Raw genomic sequence first — 21262 nt, forward strand, 5'->3', positions numbered from 1 at the left:
GAAAGTCATAACCTCATATATTTCACTACAAATAAACTGTTTTGACTCATGAAACTTACCTTTGCATTATTTTAAAATGATAATGAGAATTTCTTCATCAGTGCAGAGTTGTAAGATGTTTAGGAGTCTAAAAACCCATCCAAAACTTTTGCAAAAAATGATTTTCATCCATTATGACAGTTTAAGATGAAACATTGATATGACATTGAAAAATGATGTGAAAAAACATTGTGATGCACAGTGGTACGCATACCTAAATATGTAATCATTCACTCTAGTATGTTTTTTGTACACTTCAGTATATAATATTTTGCTGCATGGGGATGAGACAGCATTTTACAGATGTCACCACTTCAAGGGTTATTTTACATTCATCTAGCACATATCAGCACACAGTACATTTTAATGAGTATATTCTATACCATTTCCATCCCATACTAACAGCTAGGGCTGTTAGTTAGCCCCCAATACAAATGTGGAGTTTGCATGTGTCCACGTGGATTTCCTTCCACAGTCCAAAGACATGCTGGTAGGTTAATTGGGAACTCTAAATTGCCCATAAGTGTGAGTGTGAGAGTCATTGGTGAGTGAATGGTGTGTGTGCCCTGCGATGGATTGGTGGCCGGTCCAGGGTCTGTTCCTGCCTCTCGCCCAATGCATGCTGGGATAGGCTCCATCACCCCCAGCGACCCTGCCCAGGATAAGTGGGTATAGATAATGGATGGATGGATTATTAGGAAAGGCTAACAGTTGTCTGTTACAACCAATGCAAATATAACAATATCAAGAACATAAATAATAGAAATGTTACAAGCAGTAATTCATACATGTTCACATACTGTATATCCTAGTTAGACTGAATACTTCCTGTTCTTCTGATCCACCCCCAGAGGATTTGCTTTAGCCATGCTGATCAGTCAGCAAAATTAGTCAAATATTGTGAAAAGACCAATTATGCCTCAACGAGTGCTCGTATATAAATGCGTAATGTCACTTGAATGCACAATGCTGTGCTGAAGCAACCACTCCTGCAGATACATGGGGCTCTCGTGCTTTTTAATAAAATTAAAATGAAGCATGCCATATAAAAAAAAATTAAAAAAAAATGACAAAGTAAATTGTAAACCAAATGACGCGAACAACTGAAGAAAATACGGTAAGAGCGCATCATGGCTTCCATTCCCTGCATAGTTTTCTGCATGGTTAGTCTTAGCTCTGCTGCCAATTTTACTAGTAATGGTACCTGTTCTAAGTGTCTGCTTAATTTAGAATTGGCACAGAAAATAGCTGAGTTAGAGACGCGCATCCGGACTTTGTATCAGATCCAGGAGAGTGAGACTTTCTTAGACTCCCTTTTACCCGAGCCGGATGCTAGTTTAGATGCGAGTGTTTCTCCGCCGCCAGTGTCCTCGCTGCAGGACGATTTTATCACGGTACCAAAGAAACATAGTTGCCGGCCCAGGGCCGCCGAGCACCACCCAACTCGCGTTTCCAACAGATATTCCCCACTCAGTAACACACCTACTGAGAAAGCCCTGATCATAGGGGATAGTATTTTGAGAAACGTGAGATTAGAGACACCAGGGACCATAGTACAGTGTATTCCTGGGGCCAGAGCCACCGACATTGAGGCAAATTTAAAAGTGCTGGCTAAAAGTAAACGTAAATACTCTAGGATTGTTATCCACGTCGGCACAAATGACATCCGATTGAGGCAATCGGAGGTAACCAAAAACAATTTTATATCGGTGTGTGCAGTGGCAAAAAAGATGTGTCGGGAAGTAATTTGCTCTTGCTCGCTTCCAGCTCGTAGGAGCGATGAGGTCTACAGTAGGCTATCTTCGCTAAATCTCTGGCTGTCGGAGTGGTGCTCATCTAGTGACATAGGCTTTATTAACAATTGGCCTGATTTCTGGGGAAGGCCTGGCCTATTAAAGAGAGACGGACTCCACCCGAGCTGGAGAGGTTCTCGTGTCCTATCCAACAACATAGCTGCTAGTCTTAATAAGGCCAGATCCTGACACTCCATCAGGGCACCGGCCAGGCCGCAGGCTTCTAACCTTATGTTTTTGCCTGCTCGTTTCTTTAAACCTGTGTCCCAGACTTATGGCCCTACGCCTCTGTCTGCAAGGTGCGTTTCAGAGTTAGTTCATAGAAATAGTATTTCAAAAGCCCCTTTAATTAATACTCTTAAACTAGAATCTGATATCTGTTATATTGAGACTGTGTCTGTTCCACGCATCTATGCCAAACATAAAGCTAACCGTGGAATTGATGTGGATAACTTAATTGTCATTAAAACACGGCACGCTGCTATTATTCATAGTGAACCATCCTTAAAAATTGGACTATTAAATGTTAGATCACTCACTCCAAAAGCAGATCTTGTCAACAAATTGATAATAGACCATAATCTGAGTGTATTATGTCTGACTGAAACTTGGCTAAGACCTGATGAATATGTTGTGATTAATGAAGCGTCTCCTGTGGGTTTCATAGGTACTCAGGTGTCACGTCCATCAGGCAGAGGGGGAGGCGTTGCAGTTATTTACCAGTCCTTATTGAGTCTAGCGCCTAAGCATGGCTATATGTTCTCCTCTTTTGAAGCTCTTATTACTAACTGTGTACAGCCCGATCTAGCTAATGAAAGTGCTAGCCGGCAGTCCTTTTTTCTTGTGTCTGTTTACAGGCCACCTGGGCCTTATTCTGATTTCTTAAGGGAATTCGCTGAGTTTTTATCACACCTTGCAATTTCAGCAGATAAGGTCATAATTGTTGGTGACTTCAACATACATGTGGATAAAAATGGTGACCCCCTAGGAACAGCTTTTGCCTCTATTATTGATTCCATTGGTTTTGTACAGAATGTTTGTGAGCCTACTCACTACCGTGGCCATACCTTAGACTTAGTTCTGTCACATGGTATTAGTGTGGTAAATCTTACCATCGCACCTCATAACCCTATACTGTCAGATCATTTCCTTATTACGTTCAATATTAAGGCATCAAATCCTCCTGTATCACAGCCTAGATATTACTACAGCCGCTCAATAAACCCTGAGGTTATTCCAAAGTTTTTAAATATGCTTCCGGAGTCATTCCTCTCCATAGAAGAAAAGACTGATGAAAATGCTGATGAAGCCGATCTGGACCAATTGACCAACCAGCTAACCTTTACCCTCAGGAACACTCTTGATGCCGTTGCCCCCCTTAAAAGAAGAAACCCTAGTCAGAAAAAGCACACTCCGTGGTATAACGATACCACCCGGGCCCTGAAGCAGTCTACTAGAAAATTAGAGCGAAAATGGCGATCAACAAAGCTAGAAGTATTTCATCTTGCATGGAAAAACAGCTTTCTTCAGTATAAGCAAGCTCTTGCTTCTGCTAGATCTGCCTTTTTCTCAAAACTTATTGAACAAAATAGACATAACCCAAAATTCCTATTTAGCACTGTGGATAAATTAACTAAAAAACAATCATCAGAGTTTTCATCCTATCCTTCCAACCTTAGCAGCAATGCCTTCATGAACTTCTTCGATCAGAAAATTGAGGCTATTAGAGACCAGATTTCCAAACTGTCTCCATCATGCACTATTCCTGTCCTTGCTAATAAACAGCCCCGCACCTGGTTACAACAGGAAGATTTACAGACAGCAGTACTGAGCTGTTTTACGCCCATTAGCATGATTGAGTTATCTGAATTAGTTATGTCTTCAAAACCGACGACTTGTGTACTCGATCCTATTCCTTCAAACTGGATTAAAGAACTATTTCCAGTACTAGGCCAGCATATCCTAAAAATCGTTAATACATCCCTAGTCACAGGATACGTACCTGAGTCACTAGAAGTGGCAGTCATTAAGCCATTATTGAAGAAACCAAACTTAGAACCCGATAAATTGGAAAATTATAGACCTATTTCAAACCTTCCATTTCTTTCAAAATTATTGGAGAAAATTGTTGCTAAGAAACTAAGTGCATACCTTAGCTCTAACGGTATCCATGAGGTATTCCAATCTGGGTTTAGACCCCACCACAGCACAGAAACCGCACTTATCAAGGTTACAAATGATTTACTACTGTCAGCCGACCGTAACTCTGTGTCGGTTCTTGTGCTCCTCGACCTGAGTGCAGCTTTTGATACAATTGACCATGGAATACTCCTGGACAGGCTCCAGGCCTGTGTTGGACTTCATGGACAGGCACTTGCATGGTTTGGATCATACCTCTGTGACAGGAAACAGTTTGTCAAATTAAAAGAAGATGAGTCCAGCTCCTCAATAATGAAATACGGTATTCCACAAGGATCAATACTAGGACCAGTACTCTTCTCGCTATATATGCTACCACTTGGCAATATTATCCGGGGACATGGCGTAGAGTTCCACTGTTATGCGGACGATACCCAGATTTATATTTCAATGAAACCTGGCGAAGCACTGCCGCTTTCACGGTTAGAGGCCTGTATTGTAGATATCAAGGTTTGGATGCTTTCAAATTTTCTGCTCCTAAATTCAGACAAGACTGAAATGTTGGTTTTAGGTCCCAAAATATTAAGGGAGAAATTGTCTACTCTCACCTTAAACTGTGATGGTTGTTTGGCTGAACCTAATATGGTCGTTAAAGACCTTGGTGTCACCATTGATCCTGATCTATCTTTTGACACCCATATAAAAACACATCCAGAATTGCCTTCTTTCAGCTGCGCAACATAGCTAAAATTAGACATTTCCTGTCAGTCGAGGATGCTGAAAAATTGATCCATGCATTTGTTACGTCTAGGTTAGACTACTGTAACGCCCTGCTTTCTGGCTGCCCTAATAACTCGTTAAAGAGTCTCCAGCTTGTGCAGAATGCAGCTGCTCGTATCCTGAGCAGAACTAAGAAGTATGAGCACATTACACCAGTACTAGCGTCGCTTCACTGGCTACCCATTAAGTATAGGATAGACTTCAAGGTTTTGCTCCTGACTTTTAAAGCTCTGCATGGACGTGCACCTGTGTACATATCGAACCTGCTCCTACCTTATAAGCCCACAAGGTCACTCCGATCTCAAGACGCAGGCTACTTGGTAGTCCCAAGAATTTCCAAGAACCTAAAAGGTGGTAGGGCTTTCTCCTACAGGGCCCCACTACTGTGGAACCAGCTTCCATTATTTATAAAGGAGTCAGACACAGTCTCAATATTTAAATCTAGATTAAAAACGCACCTCTATGCTCAAGCTTACAATCAGTTATAGTCTGGAGACAGGGTGCGAGAAGCCTGTAGTCATAGAGCTTTCTAGGTGGCAATCCTTTCCTTACTGTCACCTGTCAATCAGCTGTGACCCGACTTTACATGGGCTGGCTCTTGATAGGCGGGTATGGTTGTCTACCCCTCATGACTGCATGGGCTCTCCATCCCTGTCCTAGTAGATATGCAGCCATATTCTACTCCTGGCGGCGTCCCACAATACATAGCACTGGCACTTACTCACTGTCTGGTATATTGCAAATCCCTTAACTGCTGTTTCCACCCTCTTCCCCACGCTGCCGGCGGGGCTCTTGCCCCAACCCTCGAGAGTGCTTCGAGAGTCGTCTGGTCTCCCCCACCTCTGCGGTCCAGCCCCTCCTTCGTCATTGCCTCCACCCTGCCCACATCTGCCGCCACCTGCTGTTCCCCATCACCGCCGCCTGGCCCCACCCATCATCTGAGCCACATCACTTATCATATCTTCTGCATAAACTGGCTGACATGCTGGTCACCAGTCGGCACCCTGAGCCGACCAGAGGAGGATGGGTTTCCCCCTTGAGCCTGGTTCCTTCCAAGGTTTCTCCCCATCTGCCACAGGGAGTTTTTCCTTGCCACTGTTGCCTTAGGCTTGCTCCTGTGGGGGTTTAGGCTAGGGCTGTCTGTAAAGCGTATTGTGACAACTGTTGTAAAATACGCTATATAAATAAAATTTGATTGATTGAAGTTTGTACTGTCCTCTACACGATAAAAGATGTATCAATTAAATCAGAACAAACTGAAAGTTACAACGGTGTAAAATATGAGTGTAAAAAAAAAACTTCTGTGTATGACACTAAATTTAGACTGCAGGTCAATATGAAGTGATTCACACACAAATTTATTTTAACAAGTTATGTATATTACATCACAGGAACAGCGGCATTAACAGGGACAGAACATAATGACTATCAAGAACTAGTGTGACAATGACAAAAAATCAGCACTGACAGAATATCAATGCTAAAACGAATAGCATATACAATTAAGTAGCATTCCAAATAATTACACTTAAAAGCAAGCCTCTGACACCATATTAAAGTGACAGTTAATCCCAACAGCATTCTGTGAAAGCAATACTAATAAACATAATTGGTTTTACTGTTGCCAAATAGTAACCCAGGAGCCAGTGACTTGCAGGGCACTGTACATCGGATTCCAGAGCACAGAAATCAAGTCAAACCAGTCGAAGGGAAGTTCAATCAAGACACGTTGATGCAAGGGGCAATTTCTCCTGGAGAGCAGTTTCCCCAGCATATAACACCCCCGTGGCTCTATCAGGGGATATATACACTGCTGCTTGAAAGTTTGTGAACCCTGAAGGGATGGTCATTATTTTTGTATAAAATGTTAATTTTATAAAACTTATAAAATCTTTATCTAAACCACAATTTGTAATAAAGTTTTTCCAAATAAAGGACGCAAACAAAAAAAAAAAACCAAAACGATATATTATTTTCATTGTTTATATAACAAAAGTGTTTTGTTTAACAAAAATGCAAATTTCATGTGTGCAAAATAATGTGAACCCCTTAATAGTTAATCAATAGCATGTGGCGCCTCCATTAGCTGTGATAACTTGGAGTAATGGTCTCCTGTAGCCACTAATCAGTGTCTGACATCTGTTTTTAAGAATTTTGCCCACTCCTCCTTATAGAACTCTGCCAATTGAGTGAGGTTTGAGGGGTGTCTGGTATGAACTGCCAGCATCAGGTCCTGCCACAGCATCTCAGCTGAATTCAGGTCAGGACTTTGACTTGGTCAATCCAAAACTAAAAATCTTCTTTCTCCTGAGCCATTCTGTGGTAGATGTGCTTGAATGCTTTGGGTCTTTGTCTTGTATGAAGACACATTTTCAGCCCAGCTTTAGCTCCTTGACTGATGGCAAGACGTTCTGTTCAAGAATCTCCTGGTATGCCTCAGAATTCATTACATTACATTACATTACAGGCATTTAGCAGACGCTCTTATCCAGAGCGACTTACACAACTTTTACATAGCACTTTACATTGTATCCATTTATACAGCTGGATATATACTGAAGCAATGCAGGTTAAGTACCTTGCTCAAGGGTACAACGGCAGTGTCCTTACCCGGGAATCGAACCTACGACCTTTCGGTTACAAGCGCAGTTCCTTACCCACTGTGCCACACTCCACCCAATTCATGGTTCCGTTAATGATGTGGAGTCGTCCAGGTCCAGAGGAGGAAAAGCAGCCCCAGAGTTTGACGTTCCCACTACCATGGTTGACTGTTGGGATAAGGTTCTTTTGGTGGTAGGCAGTGCCAAGTTTTCACCAAACATAACGATTTTTATTGTGACCTTTGTCATCTGTCCAGAGAATCGACTTCCAGAAACCTTCAGGTTTATCCAGGTGGTCTCTGGCAAAGTTAAAACGGGCAGTTTGGTTCCTTTTTGACAGCAGAGGCTTCTTCCATCCCATCCCATTTTGATTCAGTGTTCTTATTGTTTAAGCATGCACAGTTATCTGAGATGCCGCAAGGGAGGTCCGCAGATCTCTAGATGTTATGTTTGGGTTGGCTTTTACCTGATTCATTATTTTTATTGTGGCTTTTGGTGATATTTTAGAAGGGCATCCACTTCTAGTCCGAGGTGCTGTCATGTTAAATGCTCTCCATTTGTAAATGCTTTGCCTCACAGTGGACTGATGGAGCTCAAATCTTTTTGAGATGATTTTATAGCCTTCCCCAGACTGATGTGCTCTCACTGCCCTCTTCCTGAGACTCCTCTGAGATCTTTCCTCTCGGCATGGGGTGTTTTGCATTCAGATGTATGGGTTACACCAAACTGACCAAGTGTATTACCTCTATTTATTAGAGTCTCACCCAGACTTTTTCCTGAAGATCTCTCCTTTGATTGGATCATTTGATACACAATTATTTACCTACCTGATTCTACTTGATGCAACCCAATCAATTTAGGGCTCACTTATTTTGCACCTGCATTGATTCCTTTTAATTTTGTTTTTCTACTACGCTCATGATTTCCTCTCAACCAAAATATGGAATTGGTAAATATAAACCTGTTATGTCAGATAAAAAAAGACTGGTTCTGCTTAAATAAAGATTTCATGGTAAAAACAAAGAAATCTGTAATTGCACAAGGGGTTCACATACTTTCAAGCAGCACTGTATAGTATACAGGAAATACCCAATAGAGGCCAGAGAAGAGAGTCTCTTTATCTTGAGGCACCAATAGCAGAATGCCAGCCAATGGACAGTCTCACTATCTGGCAACCCCTAATGCCAGAATACAAAGCCAATGAAGTCTCACTATCTGGCATTCTGTAATTGGGATGGCAGGTATGCCTTGTTGGGGGCATGCCCCATACCTATACAGCACCGAGAGTTTGGCACTTTTCAGGGTTCCCCACAGAAATAACCACAACAGCCACGGACACTCGGCCTTTAAAAACATTAAATTCTGTACATTCTCACCCCATTTCAACAGACAGAATTCATAAACAACTTCACATGTCCACACAATAAAGCCCCAAACTAACGGGATTTTGCGTTTTCTCCTTCTTCTTCTCATTCTTCTTCTTCTTCTTATTTTCCCTGCCTCCTATCCCACAAACAAAATGTCTCCCCATTGGACATTTTACCGACACCAGCCAATCCTTCACCTAAACGAGCCAATCAAAAACTCGCATACACACGCAAAATACCCATACCTTTTTAGTCTGAAACATTTCCAGTCTATACAGCTAGTCAGTTTGTGGCTTAGTCGTAAGTCTCACTGTCTACGGATCATGAAGTCGCCAGTTCAAGCCCAGCCAGAAGCAAGTTTCTTTAATCTGCTTTTTTGCTCACTAATAATTCTCTATTACTTCTTAACAATTTGCCTTTGCACCACATCTACCCGGCGTTCACCAATCATATACACTGCATTATGATGTACCACCTGCACGTTCACTTAACCGGCTACAGTATCGCCAGGCCATATGGATTCAATCAGAGCTTCTTCTTTAAAACCACGGACAGGTCTGCTAATGAAATTTCATGCATTGCATAGCTATGTCATGGTGGTGCACTAACAAAGTCACAGACTGATAAGCCTGAGGTTGAAGAATTGAATCCTGCCTTGCCCTCAGGCAGATATTTTCATATTTTACACTAACGTTTTCTTACACTTATATTTGCTTTACCAAAACTCACTCACGGCCACCCATATGCATTTCATGACAGCAAATGTATTCCTTTTATTAACAAGTTACACCAGTTCACCACTGTGCCATTTCTACTAACTAGATTTCTTCACTTGGCTACTGTACAAAACATTCTTATCAGCAAACGCCATGTTTCTACATTCATGTTACCTCGCCCGGTTCTCTATCTAGCCACATACAAACAATTACTACGTATGTAGTTCTGCAACTCCGCATTAAAACATTACATTTAAAATCATGATTCACTCATAAATATAACTACTAGCACTGAACATGAGAAAAACACATTAGTGCAATAGATTGCACACGTTATTTAACCCTCCACTTCAACATCTACTGCTTAATACAGATTGTTATATATACCGTGCAATAAGGAAACTAAGCTCGCTCATGGTCACTTCATTTACTTCGCACTATAGTCTGTGATCATGTCAACCTTCACCTACATGCCCATTCTGCTAAAAACATATTGTTTCAACTACGCAATTGAATCATTTCGCCTAATTTATCTCACACTGTTGTTATTTTCTCATATGCAAAGCCTGCTGGGACATATGCGTCTGCTCCTATTCTCCACTATCAACTTTTCCGGTTCTAGCTTAACAAAACAGCAAAGAGGATTCCTACCTGCAGATAAGCCTATCAAATTGCCTTATAAACCTTACAAACACTAAAAGTGCATTTTCACGAAATAACAGACAACGGAGCAGGACAGAAGGGTACAAAAGTTGCGACCTAGGCAGCTCTAATTCTACGGGCTTACTGATTCTTTTGTCAATCAAGGCTCGTTGGATGCCCGTCAAATCCGTGAGTAGCATACATACACTGGCCATATTTCACCTTTTTGGATGCGTTTTTACAATTACGCCACCGCAAAAATTGTCACAGCCACTGTTTTACATATATAGCAAACCGAAACTGCTAAACGTACACGCTCATCAGACTGTACAAATTCACACAAGGACAACCATAATACACAACCGTTTCTTACAGGGTCACTTCGCATTTCTCACTCTCGTAATAAAACGCTTTGCAAAAAGAAATGATATCTCATAAAAAACACGTTTTCAACGTACAAAAATGCCAAGTTACTCACACATACAAGACATACACCGTCAATAACTCATTCATTCAGACTGCCAAAATCCAGGCCTGCCATTAAAAGTATTGATATCAAAATGACGCCAAGTTACTGTACTACAAGCAATATAGGCTATCTTGCCTCACCAAAATTAAATAAGCTGTATTCCAAAGCAATGCTACCCAATGTTTCCTCAATTCTTTTAAGTCTCAGGTTAAAGAAACTTGTTCCTGACTGGGTTCAAATCTGGTACCCCAGGGACCATTGACTGTAACCCTGACCACTAAGCCATGAACAGGCTAGCTGTTTAGATTAGAAATGTTTCAGACTAAAAAGGTATGGGTATTTTGCATGTCTTTGTGAGTTTTTGATTGGCTCGTGTCGGTGAAGGATTGACTGGTGTCGGTAAAATGTCCAATGGGGAGACATTTTGTTTGTGGGATAGGCGGCAGGAAAAATAAGAATGAGAAGAAGAAGAAGAAGAAGGAGAAAACGGAAAATCCCCTTAGTTTGGGGCTTTATTGTGTGGACAGGTGAAGTTGTTTATGAATTCTGTCTGTTGAAATGGGGTCAGAATGTACGAAAAAATGAGCTGAGTGTCTGTGGCTGTTGTGGTTATTTCTGTGGGGAACCCTGAAAAGTGCCAAACTCTCGGTGCTGTATAGGTATGGGGCATGCCCAGCCAAGGCGCAACTTGGCGGGATGGGATACCTGCCATCCCAATAAGGGCTGTAACTTATCATGAGGAAGTGAATGGGCAAGGCATACTGAAAGTATGAGATGGTCCAAAGTCCAAAAGTACCTGGGAGTGTTTCAAACTCGAACACCATTTTAAAGACAGACGAGAAAGAAGAGGGAGTAAAAGAAGGAATAAAACTGAAAAAACTGAGTAAGTAGCCTGTTGTGGAGTGGGATGGAGAGAACATAAACTAAAGGTGAAGAGGTGTGGGAAGCAACGGGAATCTTCTAGCATAATTGCATTAACACGCCTAATTCAGCAAAACAGGAAACTGACAATAAAATGGCGATTTTGGTGCAATAGACTTCTTTTTTTTCCGATTTTTCATTTGGGACCAAAAGTAATTAAAAAATAATTTTAAATTATTATGTGTTACTTCAGTTTAAAAAAAAAAAATAGTTTATGATAATTTTACCTTGTGAGATGTGGAGGCAGTCACAGCCCTAGTAATTTGATTTAAAGAGAAGGCTACATTTTGACACCTGCAACTGTAACATTGAATAACATTCCAAACTTTTTTCAAACAGTAGTAGTTTTGTCTAACAGACACTGATTTTACACTGAATAACATAGAAAAAAACAGTCCAGTTGGACATGATGAGCCTTGTGGGGACAGTCTTCACTTTGTGGAAAGGGATGTCAGAATTTAGTTTTCTCTATAATCAAGCAGTTTGGATTTGTGCAGAATGTAGAAATGTAAAATGTGGCAGAATGTACAGAACATGGCATGTTACTGTTACAGTTGTTGTGTTAATGCTATTTGGCTGACACAGCAGGTTTAGTTAAAGCACAGTAGGATACTGAGGTCAAACTGGTAATACAGAGCTACACAATCAATGCAGCATTAGTGTTACAATTTTATAATTCTCCATAGAGAAGAAGGCTGCACATTCAAATGTTACCTGTTTTTCCACTGACGGCACAGAGCAACTAACACATTTTGATACTTGCAGGAACAATAGCAGAGACAGTTTCCACAGGATGGACGTTCAACTAAAGAACTAAATTTAACAGGTAAGCTCTAGTAGCCCCTTCACATAAGCTGTCTTTCTTTTCATTTGATAGGGGGACAGTTCACTTTGTCATAGGCTATTCAGCTCACTCTTTCATAGGCTATTCAGCTCACTCTATCATAGGCTATTCAGCTCACTCTATCATGGGCTATTCAACTCACTCCTTTATAGGCTATTCAGCTCACTCTGTCATAGGCTATTCAGCTCACTCCTTTATAGGCTATTCAGCTCACTCTGTCATAGGCTATTCAGCTCACTCTATCATGGGCTATTCAGCTCACTGTCATAGGCTATTCAGCTCACTCTGTCATAGGCTATTCAGCTCGCTTTGTCATAGGCTATTCAGCTCACTCTCTCATAGGCTATTCTGTTGTCATTGCTTAAGCATTTAAAATTTGTCCCTTTAAATGTTTAGCCATTTTTTCTGCAGTTGAACATTGTTAAGTATGATGCATTGTTGAAATAATGGCATAAACTTCATCACATAATTTTACTATAGTGTGTATATAGAGTGCCGCAATTCCTTGATCCTGGCCTCCAGGATGACAAGCATGAAAATGACAGATAACCTTCCAGGCTGTCTAAAAAAGAAATCAAACAGTCAATGACTGGAAATGTCACATAACCAACGTACAGACATCATAATAGCAAACCTTACACCAAAACTTATGAACAAAACCAGTCAGTTAAGAACTGGAGCTAATAAATAACTTTAGTATTAACAGACATTATTCACCACAAACTTTAGCATATTACGTAAGGGCCATAACTGATCATGAGGAAGTGAATGGGCAAGGCATACTGAAAGGGTGAGATGGTCCAAAGTCCAAAAGTATGAATCTGGGAGGAGTCAAACTCAAACACCATTTTAAAGACGGACGAGAAAGAAGACGGAGTAAAAGAAGGAATAAAACTGAAAAAATAACAGAGTAAGTAGCCTGTTGTGGAGTGGGATGGAGAGAATATAAACTAAAGGTGAAGAGGTGTGGGGAGGAACAGGAATCTTCTAGTATAATCGCATTAACACACCTAATTCAGCAAAACAGAAAACTGACAACAAAATGGCGGTCTGGGTGCAATTGGCTTCTTCTTTTTTTAATATTTCATTGTGGACCAAAAGTAATTTAAAAATAATTTTTAAAAAGTTTATGTATAAAATGTTTTTTTTATTATATTTTGTAAATAGTTTATGATAATATTACCTTGTGAGATATGATGGTAGCCACAGACCTAGTAATTTGATTAAAAGAGTTGGCTACATTTTGACACCTGCAACCGTAACATTGAAAGACATTCCGAACTTTTAGGCCTATGGAAGCCTATATCTCTAGAATAGAGATTTATGGATAGAATAACAGATTTGTTGCACATGATGAGCCTTGTGTGGACAGTCTTCACTTTGTGGAAAGGGAAGTCATAATTTAGTTTTCTCTATAATCAAGCAGTTTGGATTTGTGCATGTGAATGGAGAAATGTAAAATGTGGGCAGACTGTACAGTATGTGGCATGTTACTGTTACAGATTTTGTGTTAATGCTATTTGGCTAACACAGCAGGTTTAGCTTAAGCACAGTAGGATACTGAGGTAAAACTGGTAATATGATACACACCCTGCTATTCACACACTACAGTATTTGTGTTATTATAATACACACGTTGATATTCACATACTACCGTATTTGTGTTATTATAATACACATCCTGCTATTCACACATTACAGTATTCCTGTTATTACGATGCACATCCAGTTACTCACTCTCCCGCATTCATGATATTTATGTTTTAAAGAGTAACAAGGAAAATTTGGCAATATCAAGGCATGAACCCTCCAAAACAAGCAATGAGGTAAAGATAAACTTCCAGATGGGAAGAAAAAATACTCAAGCGGTGGCCAGAAAAAAGAAATCTCAGGAGGAATCTAGCTTCAGATGTGCATTCTTACACAATTTGATATTTGAATATTCTTCAGGGTTGACGTACGGATATTCATTTAACTGTGGCGGCAGTGTAGCGTAGAGGGTAAGGAACTGGGCTTGTAACTGAAAGTTCACCGGTTCTATTCCTGGGTAGGACACTGCCGTTGTACCCTTGAGCAAGGTACTTAACCTGAATTGCTTCAGTATATATCCAGCTGTATAAATGGATACAATGTAAAAATTGTGTTAGTCTGCTAAATGCCTGTAATGTAATGAAACCGTGAAAATAGATGAACTAACCTTGAATAATATCAACATCTCTTGAGTTGAAAGCAAATTTTGCCACTGCAATTACAGTCAGCACAAACTTTTTTGGGGGGTTCAGGCCTGGTAAAGCCATTGTAAAGCGTCTTTGTGACAGCGTCGTCACCAGAACCATAGTTTTTCCAATCACTGCTGATACAGAGTGTCTGATACAGGCTATACTGTAACTATTCTGGCATGTTAGCTGTCAACTCCAAGAATTCTTAAGAGTAACTTTTAAATGATAACAGAAAAATAATTAAAAACAGAGGAGTACCCTTTCAATGCACATAAAAACTCAGTCCCCTACAAGTTTTCTCCCCAGTATTTTTGACATGTTGCCAAGCTAACTCATTATATATAATTCTTTTTTTTTTTAATAAGGCAGGATGGGAGATCAGTGAAGAGAACACACAGGCCTGTACACACAGGTGCCCTAGACAGACAGCCTGGTACAGACAGATTTTCTGGCTAATGTAATTAACTGTTCTGCCCAAACTGATACAAATCACAAAAAATCACTGTGACTGTTGTGGGTGTGCATTTAGGGAGAACTGGAGTGACACAGGAGGACTTGACAGTGTTGTTGACTCCAGCGATGGCACATGCATCTCAAAGTGGTGATTGACATTTTAGTTTACAACTGGTGTTTTTTAAACATCTCCACTTGTGTTCGGTGGCCAATGGGCAGGGGTTTTGAAAATTTGCTTAAGAGTTGCCTGAGTTGTCTGACCTTCTCTGCATTGAAGAAACTTGGCTAACTGCACACCTGCCGTTTGTCCTATCAGGATATAGATCAGTGCGGAGGGGCAGACAAGTTGGTCAGGGGGGAGGGTGCTGCACCTTTGTGAATGATGGGTTATCATTTAGAGAGGTGGTTGTAAGCGCTGAGAGTGAATGAGTGGTGGTGGAGGTGTGGTTGGGTACAGGGGAATGCTGTAGTGGTGAATATTTATAACCAGAGTTTGGACCTGTCCCTTCATTACCTTGAAAGAATACTCCTGCTTAGGGCTAATAATACACTATAATACACTTTGGGGTAGCGAGTTGACTAACAGAAATGGTGCTTGGTATGGAGAAATTAATGGATAGCCTGGTATTGGTTTGCCTGAATGATGGGCGGGGATACACAGCCTAATGTTATTTTGGGGACGTCATCAGTGTTGGACCTTACAGTACCTTAAGCCGCGTTTCCACCGCAGGAACTTTACCCCGGAACTAGGAACCTTTTGAGGAACTCAGTGCGTTTCGCCCGCAGGAACCAGGATCTAAATTTAGTTCCGGGGGCTTTATTTTACCCCCAAAAAAGTTCCTGCTCGGGGGGTAGTACTTTCCAAAAGTACCGGAACCTTTGGGGTGGGGCGCAAGCGCTGAAAATTATTGATTGGTCGACTACTTGCAGTGTTTTATTTCAACCGCCATATTTAAAAATCTGCAGCCGCAAACCGATTTATTTTCATAATAACTTCTCAAATCAAACTTGTATGTTATGTGGCGCAGTAGCCTAGTTTTGGTTATAGCCTGCCAATGTCTTGGAATTATAACGTGTGCTCTTCTGTTCTTTTCTTGATTTAGTATTCGTTTTATAAAATGCTAAGCATTCGTGCTGGGACAGCATATTACGTACCAAAACATTCAAACGGATTAATTCGGTTGCTGAATATTTTCTTCCGGATTTTCTTTGTTAGCCCGTTGTAATTGACTCAAAACGTTTGATACAGTTATGTGAGGTATGCGGTAGTTCTGCGTAATTCACATTGGTGATACAGTAAAAGCAAACTGGAAATCACCTTCCGCACTTTTTGTCAGGGTAAAATAACAGGTTAATTCTAGTAATCGTCCCTTTAGCTTTTTCAGACTGCCGTAATTTTACTCTGCCATTCTTCAATTCCATGAAAAGACCAGGAAGACTATGGACTAATTTATGGTGCATGGTTCGCATCTGGAGGGCACACTTCGCTGCTCAGCTAGCAGTAACTTTGAAGGACAGTAAACGGTGGCTGTACCACTGCTAATTTAAATTTTCACGCAAGTCCGAGTTTTTGTTCTATTCTTGTCATTTTGCGATTAGCCTATATAGAATTGACGATGAGAAATTAATCAAACAGCAAATTGTTTACAACGTGTGCATGTTTTCTGCTGTTGTTGCCAGTTATATTGGAAATGTGAATGCATTCTGTCGTCTCGGATGTCAAGACATGAAAGTGAATGTTCGCATAAAAACATAATGAATGTGTTTGAGAGGATATATAAAACAGTTACAATCTGACTATTGGCCTGTTATATCCTATTTGTTGCATAACAATGGTCCAAGTTCAACTACCAACGACAGTTTTGCTTGAAAACGGTAAAATATGCCCAAACGGCTGCAGAAGAATATTTAAATTCCAGGTTATTAAATCGATAAAAATCTATAAATACAAAAGTAACCATATATAGTCATTGTTGGTAACCCGTTGTATATAAGTGGAATAAACCCCTCCAGGCTGTCCCGGTTATTAGAAAATAATGTAGGCTACTTCGGTGGTAGTATGGGGTTACAGAAGAAATCATAGGACAGATGGACCGAGGACAACGTTGCTTTTTCATACGTCAGTGGGCTAATTTGCCTAATCTTCGCGGGACTTTAGACCGTGGAAACGCAGACAACAATGGGCTGAAGGAACATATTAGTTCCTTGAAAAGTAGTTCCTGGGACTAAAAGTTCCGGTAAAACTTTTGGTGGAAACGCGGCTTTAGTGTGCAGCTCTATGGCTGGTGGGTGTGAATGGAGGTCTGGGAGGATTCAGCTGTAGGGACAGACAGTTATCCAATACTGTGTAAAATAGGGGCAGAAGCATCTAGGGAGGAGTGGGTGTCCCTGGCTAGATGGTGCTGGGAAAAAGGAGACTGAGAGGTGTTCAGTCAGGTCTGTGAAACTGGAGCAGCACAGATCCAGGTGGGGGGGTGATATAGATGATTCAGTAACTGCATCATCTGAAGTTCTGTTAGCTGCCTTGTCAGCTGCTGTCCCTCGGACTGAAGGGGGAAGGATGAGGAAGGTGGTGCCGTGGTGGTCACCGGAATGTTCTAAGACCGTTTGAGCACGCAGCCATGCACTCCGGGTCCTGCGCAGGAACCTTCATCCAGACTATGTGCTGGAGTATCAGAGGGCAAGAGCAGTGGCCAGGAGAGTCATCGAGGTAGCAAACAGGAAGTGCTGGAGGCAGTACTGCTCTCGGATAGGCCAGGGCACACAGGCTGGGGAGGTGTGGGGTATGATTGGGAAAATGACAGGGGTGTCTAAGGCTACTCAAATTCCAGTTTTGGTGGATGGAGATTGTCTTGCAGGGAAAGCGAAGGCAGAGGTAATGAAAGCGATGTTCCCCATGGCCCACAGCTCGGCAAATTGGGGGAGGACAGACTGAATCGCTGACGAGCTGTTCTGAGCGAGTGGGGGAATGTATGTGAGAAGCAGACAGAGTCTGATAGTATTTTATGACAGCATAGGGTCTGGTAGGGAGGGAGGTTGGGCTGGCGAGGTGGTGTCCCCTGTTCCTCCCTGGTTATTCCCACTGCCTGTGGTTGTCATGGGACTGCTAGAATATGTGCATCAGGTTGGGGAATCTATAAAAAAGATTTTTTATTAGTTTCTGCCAGTTTATACAGACATTTTGGTTTCATCATGTAGAAATGATCTGGTAGAACATGGCCAGCATCCTGCTATGCACACCGAAGGAGCGTAGCCTCCCCGGAAAGAAAAGCCTTCAGTTTAGTAGGGCCTCCAAAGACACAAACCACTGTATCACACCAACTATCCATGTGATCAGGTGAACATGGTGTGTATGTGTGTGCGTATGTGTGTGTGTGTGCGTGTATGTGTCTGTGTGTATGTTACGTGTGTGTGTGTGTGGCTGGGGCCTGGCAGGCTATGTGTTAATGTACTCTGAGGCTGAGTGCATCAGTGTTCTGTGTGTGTGTGTGTGTGTGTGTGCGTATGTTGCGTGTGTGTGCGCGTATGTGTATATGTTGCGTGTATGTGTGTGTGTGTGCGTGTGTTTGTGTGTATGTGTGTATGTTATGTGTGTGTGTGTGTGTGTGTGTGTGTGGCTGGGGCCTGGCAGGCTGCGTGTTAATGTACTCTGAGGCTGAGTGCATCAGTGTGCTGTGTGTGTGCTCTGTTTACAACAACAATGAGCTTCTTCAGTGCATCGACCAGTGAATTTCTTTGAAATTGCACCTCCATCATCAAGATAAATTGAATTTAATGAAACAATTATGTACCATGGCAGGAGCTGGAAATGGCCAAAAGTATCAGAATATTTTTTGATAACTATCAAATCTCTGAGTTTGTTGGAAAACTGTAAACACAAAGCAGATGTATTCTGCCACCTGGTGGCCTTGTGATACTACTGCAAGTGATTGAACTCTGGAGGTTGAGTTTCAAGGCAGAAGTTGACAGGTTCTCAAGAGTTCACTGAACTGAAAGTAAATTACAATGGGAAAAAAATGTAGAGAATCATCAATGCTGTGCCTCACCTTGTGTGCAAAATGCAGTGGGTCCATCTTGTTTTTGGAATCCTTGAGTATAAATGGCAGCACTGTTCTCTACAAAAAATCTATTGCACGTGAGGTCAGAGTGATCATGCTGGCTTTTTAACATGATTGAACAGTACTATCTTTTAGAAGTATGTGATTACAGTGTAACATCAATCAATGAAAAAGCACTGATAGACTATATATAATCCCACCAATACATAAATTGTTCTTGATTGTTAAAACATTATCTGGATCATTTATGAAACAGCAGTTTACAGCCATATCTCCTGCAATGCTGAACAATTGGCTTTAAGGCACAGGCAGTTCGGTTTAAATCTCACTGTTGCATTTCAAATGTCTGGTTTGGCAGGATGTTTTTTTGAACACATTGACAGGGACATATTTAAAGCAGATGTGAGGTGGTGGCACCTCTCACTCACTGTTTTCTGTGGGTTAATTGTCCCTGATGAGGGGCAGGTGTGTGAGTCCTATGGTGAGTTGGTGGCACCTCACACGCATTGGCTCTGAGTTAATTGTCCCTGATGAGGGTCAGGTGTGGGAGGCCTATATCTAGCCCCTGGTTTCTGGGGTTCAGTGCAGACACTGTTTGTCATGCTCTTGGTGTGCAGGGGTGTAAGAATCCGCAGAAATTACTGCATCGATCCTATCTGCGAGATTTGACTACCATTTAGTTTTGTCATGCTCTAGGGGTGTAAGAATCCGCAGAAGTTACCGCATCGATCCTATCTGCGAAATTTGACCACCATTTAGTTTCTTCTCCGAGCTAATTCACTTTTAGCGCTGTGGAGGACATTTTGCCCTCGTCTCTTTAGTTTTCCTTTTCCGACACACCAGGCTGCGAGTGTCATTTTCTTTTGTAAGTTACTCCACTCTGTTTTCCAAGTCGAGTTTTACTTTCTGGGTAGCTACGCTGCGGCGGTGTTTGGTTTTTTAGTTTTCTGAGTCCACTGACAGAAGATTCAGTGAGTAGAGGGAGTGATTATTTAGCACTCTTTATTATTTGGTCTGTCCCCTGTCCCTTTCAATCATTTGGCGGTGTTTGTGGTTACCCCTCGGGGTTAACTTTTAGATCCCCTTGGTCCGCAATTGCGTCCCATCTTCCACTACCGTGACAACAGTAGGTAAACAGGACAAAACCAGGTCAGACAGCAGTTTCCCACAGTTACAGGTTTTATTACAAGGAGCACCAGAGAGGTACACATGCCACAGCTTGCAGAGGAATTCTCAGAAGTTTGCTAATGTCATACACCAGTACTTTCATTAACAGGAGCGAGCTTGTCTGAGAAATGTTTCACTCTTGTAATTACATCAAACACCTATGTGAGAGAGCCAGAACCATGACATGACCTTATGTTTAATCTTTATGCTTTGCTTAATCAAAAGAAATCACCTTTGGAATGATAACAAGCCTACACATTAATAACTTATTTTACTGTGCTTGGATGAGAAAAAGAAACCTTTACCACATTTCAGCTTGTGCACATATATTTTGTAATGGAATAGAACAGAAAAGCTGTTTTTCATGCTGGAGGAAGACCTTTCATAAGCGGCTCTGACATGCAGTCATACGAGCGCCCAAGGGGGGTCGCTAGAGAGCAATGAAACACAGATCCCTGTCTGACTGAACCCTCCCGTACCCTGGGCAACACAGGCACCAATCGTGCATCGCCCTGTGGGGCTACTGGCCGCAGTCAGCACTTGCACGGTCCAGATTCGACCCGAGGCTGTGAGGCTCATCCATGCACCTCAGCGTGGTGCCTTAACCGAATGAGCCATCCAGCAGCCCCAAGCCTACTTTCAATGAAATTACAACTTTACATTACATTACAGGCATTTAGGAGACGCTCTTATCCAGAGCGACTTACACAGCTTTTACATAGCATTTTACATTGCATCCATTTATACAGCTGGATATATACTGAAGCAATGCAGGTTAAGTACCTTGCTCAAGGGTACAACGGCAGTGTCAGCATCCTCAAGAAATGCTAACTACCATACAGAATGCCAAATAATCACTGCATTGATAAGAACCACTGAAAGCAGGTACATGAGGTAGACAGGAAATCATCAGGCCAGATGACAATTTCCCACTGTAACAGACTTTAGTGCAATATGCACCAGGGAAACCCACTACACAGCAAGCAGTGGCATTCCCCAAAGACTCACTAAGTTGTCTCAGTCTTCATAGTAGTTTCTAAGCATCACACCTCATA

The 21262-nt window shown here is 41.6% G+C and overlaps 1 protein-coding gene and 1 long non-coding RNA gene across 17 annotated transcripts in view; one reads left to right on the plus strand and one right to left on the minus strand.

Annotated features, from left to right (window-relative positions):
• Positions 1-4926: 4926 nt before the first annotated feature.
• LOC135240548 (uncharacterized) overlaps positions 4927-21262 on the minus strand; it is a 225593-nt gene continuing 209257 nt past the window's right edge. Inside the window, exon 2 of the long non-coding RNA XR_010325717.1 lies at positions 4927-5967. This is a non-coding gene — a long non-coding RNA (uncharacterized LOC135240548). The remainder of the gene's footprint in view (positions 5968-21262) is intronic.
• Positions 13137-21262, plus strand: part of LOC135240533 (NACHT, LRR and PYD domains-containing protein 3-like) — a 241755-nt gene continuing 233629 nt past the window's right edge. For all 16 annotated transcript variants that reach the window (XM_064310105.1, XM_064310114.1, XM_064310115.1 and 13 more), the window contains exon 1: positions 13137-13220. The gene's annotated coding sequence lies outside the window, so the exon portion shown is untranslated. The remainder of the gene's footprint in view (positions 13221-21262) is intronic.

Source organism: Anguilla rostrata, chromosome 15 (genome assembly GCF_018555375.3).
Source record: "Anguilla rostrata isolate EN2019 chromosome 15, ASM1855537v3, whole genome shotgun sequence".
NCBI classification, from domain to species: Eukaryota; Metazoa; Chordata; class Actinopteri; order Anguilliformes; family Anguillidae; genus Anguilla; species Anguilla rostrata.